The sequence below is a fragment of the Hordeum vulgare genome, chromosome 3H (assembly GCF_904849725.1).
Source record: "Hordeum vulgare subsp. vulgare chromosome 3H, MorexV3_pseudomolecules_assembly, whole genome shotgun sequence".
Taxonomy (NCBI): Eukaryota; Viridiplantae; Streptophyta; class Magnoliopsida; order Poales; family Poaceae; genus Hordeum; species Hordeum vulgare.
In genome coordinates, this window is record NC_058520.1 from 86068382 (window position 1) to 86072489 (window position 4108).

Sequence of the window (4108 nt, forward strand, 5' to 3'; positions counted from 1 at the left end):
ACTCACACTTCATACCAAGGTGCAACACAAGCAACACAAGACAAGAACAAAATGAAATGATGCTATGCATGATGCCATGATGCAACAAGAGATGAAGCCAAACTTAACTCTTTATTTAAATCCAACATGTCAACAGAGGAAGGTTGACATACAAGGAAAGATATTCCAAGAGGGGGAAGGTATTGCATTGGGGCTGTTATAGTCGTCCCATCAATGTTTTTACTGCGGCTCCTCTATTCCCGCGCCTTGTAGCTGTCCCTTCGGGTATTATAAAATGGATGAAATCCTTTCTTTTTCACTTTTACCTTCTCATCCCTTCTTCTTCCTCCAGCCTGAGCTCCCAGTTACACCATTGCCATCGTCTTTCGTTTGGCAACTGTTCGCAATTGTTACGATCCCTTGCGGCTTCCAGGTTTCACTCGGGCCACTTTGACATCTCCGTTGATCGACAAGGTATGTTACTCCTTTTTTCGTAAGTTCATTGTCTAAATTATCCTGTGGTTCAACGAAGACCTCGAGGAATCTTCTATTAGTTCATCAACACTAGTACTTTTTCATGCTTTGGAACCTTCATTTCTACCGCAATAGGATAATAATCATGAATAATTTCTTCTCCGTACCAGTATAGTTCCGTTTCTACCCAAGTCCTTCGTCATACATATCGACTGCCCGTGTCATGCCTCTAGGTTTTAATATTTTTCCTTTTTCACATCTTTTCTATATCCATGATTGTTGCAAAGTTTTGGTGGAACCTGTTTTCCTTATATCCCGTAGAGCCTTTGTAAAAGAAAAACCTTTGGTTACTCGAGAAGCGCCTCCAAAGCTGTCGGTTATACCTTCTCGGTTACTTTAACCCGCCATATGAATAAATTTCCGGCTTAGCCTTGTAGCACTTCCTCTCTTTGTGTTGTTTGATCTTTGCTCATAATATGGATAACTGTACGTAACTTTGCCACACATGTCCAAACAGTTCATTATGTCGAAGACTTCTACTTGTAATTGGGTGCCTTCGCAAGTTTTAGAAGATCTGCTTCAGGAGTACGTAAATCAAGGTTTATTGTCTACTAAAGAAATACTCCGATGGCGAGATCCTCACGGAGAAACAAGGCTGGATCCTAATGAAGGAGAGGTTCTGGTTTTCGTGGATCATCTTTTCATAGGCTTCTCGCCTCCCGGGTCAAAATTCTTCCGAGATGTACTTCATGATTCCCTCCTTCATCCACGTGACTTGGCACCCAACTCCATATCAAATCTTTGCCAATTCCAAGTATGGTGTGAGGTATATTTGTAGATGGAACCCACGGTTCCCCTTTTCTTGCAATTTTTCTATCTAAACCGCCAAACTGAGTGCACAGACGGGCTTAGCCAGGAATTGGGTGGAATCTCGATTCAAATATGTAGAAATGTTGTTTTACCCTCTGTTGCTTTGCCAAGCCACCCTAAAGGGTGGAACAAGACTTGGTTTTACTGTAAAATCACCGGCCCAGAGAATGAAAATCCTTTGCAGGGTTACACACCAACTCGCCTTCGAGTGGATTTTGAGCTTCCTGTCCAGACTTCTCAGGAAGAATGTGAAAAAATTGCTTTTGTCTTCCAAAAATTGGCGGCTCTCAAATATGAGGGTATGACCGGAGTAAATTTGACTCATTGTTGGGCATCTTGGATGATCCTTCCACTGAGTCACCGGAGCTCTCTTATGTGCAAGTACTCCGGTCATGAAAATGACCCTCAAAGGTATAATACAACCATTTTGACAAAAGACGATGTAAGTAAGGTTGTGAAAAAGCTACTTGGGGAAACCCAAGCCGTCTGTGATCAAGTTGGTTTGGAGACTTTTAATGCTTTCAACCCAACTCCTCCAGTAAGAATCTTAACTCATCATCTGAGTACTTATGCAGTACTTTCTTCAACTTTCTTGTGCACCTTTATTTAATTTTCCCAAGTCTTGCAGGCTTCTTCTTCATTTTGGAAGAAGAAAAGGAAAGTTCCGACTAGTAAGCCAAAAGTTAGTTCCACTAATAGGAGCAAAGTGGTTGTTACCGCTTCAACATTTCAAGGTGAGTCTCCCTTAGATGGTAAATCTGATCAATCCACTCCTCGACTACTCCAAGACAAAGTGCCACATACCAACTCTTTCTCATCCACACGCTGGTCTTTTTAAACAACCCATCAATCCTGCTGATTCAGATTATCAGGAATCATTTCCTTCGTCTGGCGACTCTTCTTCCACGAAGGTGTCGCCTTTCATTGTTAATCAAGGGTAAGATCCCTCACTTTTGGTGATATATGCCTGCTGATCTCAGCTACGCTACTGCACAAAAGACCTTCCAATGGCGCCAGAAATAGGTGTGTCGACGACACGAGGAATCCTTCTGCTACGGCTATGCCTTAAGGGACTTCCTAGGCAAGTATGCAAAGGATTTCCCTCGTGGCCTTGGAGCCTTGCGTTGGTGTTCCCTCGAAGCGGAAATGGTGATGTAGCATAGCGGTGGTAAGTATTTCCCTCAGTTTGAGAACCAAGGTATCGATCCAGTGGAGAAGTATCACAAGAGCCTGCACAAACACAAAAAGCTTGCTCCCAATGCTATGAAGGGGTTGTCAATCCCTTATAGATTGTTTGCCAAGTGAGAACTGAAAGCAACAAAGTAACAAAGCAAAGTAAAAGTGGAGGTGTAAATGATAGATGTGAATAGACCCGGGGGCCGTAGTGCTTACTAGTGGCTTCTCTCATGAAAGCAAGTAGACGGTGGGTGAACAAATTACTGTCGAGCAATTGATAGAACCGCGCAAAGTCGTGACGATATCTATGGCAATGATTATGTCTATAGGCATCATGTCCAAAACAAGTAGACCGATACTTTCTGCATCTACTACTATTACTCCACACGTCGACCGCTATCCAGCATGCATCTAGTGTATTAAGTCCATAAGAACAGAGTAACGCCTTAAGCAAGATGACATGATGTAGAGGGATAATCTCAAACTAATGATGAAAACCCCATCTTTTTACCCTTGATGGCAACTACTTAATGTGTGCCTTGCTGCCCCTACTGTCACTGGGAAAGGTCACCACATGGTAGAACCCAAAACCAAGCACTTCTCCCATTGCAAGAATCATAGATCTAGTTGGCCAAACAAAACCCAAGACTCGGAGAGACTTACAAGGATATCAAATCATGCATATAAGAAATCAGCAAAGACTCAAATATATATCACAGATAATCTGATCACAAATCCACAATTCATCGGATCTCGACAAACACACCGCCAAAGAAGATTACATCGGATAGATCTCCATGAAGATCATGGAGAACTTTGTATTGAAGATCCAAGAGAGAGAAGAAGCCATCTAGCTACTAACTACGGACTCGTAGGTCTGAAGTGAACTACTCACGAGTCATTGGAGGGGCGATGATGATGATGAAGAAGCCCTCCAACTCCAAAGTCCCCTCCGGCAGGGCGCCGGGAAGGGTCTCCAGATGAGATCTCGCGGAAACGGAAGCTTGCGGCCGCGGAAAAGTATTTTTGAGGCTCCCCTGATTTTTTGTTGTATTTTTGGGAATTTATAGGCCAAAGATCTAGGTCAGGGGGCGGCCAGGGAGGCCACAAGCCCTGACACCGCCGCCTCCCCCCTGGTGGCGGAGTGGGAGCTTGTGGGCTCCCTGGAGCCCACCTGGCTTGGACCAAAGGCCCCCTGATCTTCTTCTGTTCGGGAAAAAAAACATTTCGGTGTTTTTATTCCGTTTGTACTCCGTTCCAAAATCAAATCTGAAAAGAGTCAAAAACACAGAAAAACAGGAACTGGCACTTGGCACTGAATTAATAAGTTAGTCCAAAAAAGATATAAAAGGTAAATAAAACATCCAAAGATGACAAGATAACAGCGTGAAACCATCAAAAATTATAGATACGTTTGAGACGTATCAAGCATCCCCAAGCTTAACTCCTGCTCGTCCTCGAGTAGGGAAGTGATAAAGAATGAATTTTTGATGCTTTCATGCTACCTAGCATAGGTGTCCTTTGTAATTCCTCTTATGTCACATGAATGTTCATATCCATTAGATTCAAAACAATAGTTTGCTATTGACGTGGAAACAATAATAACTCA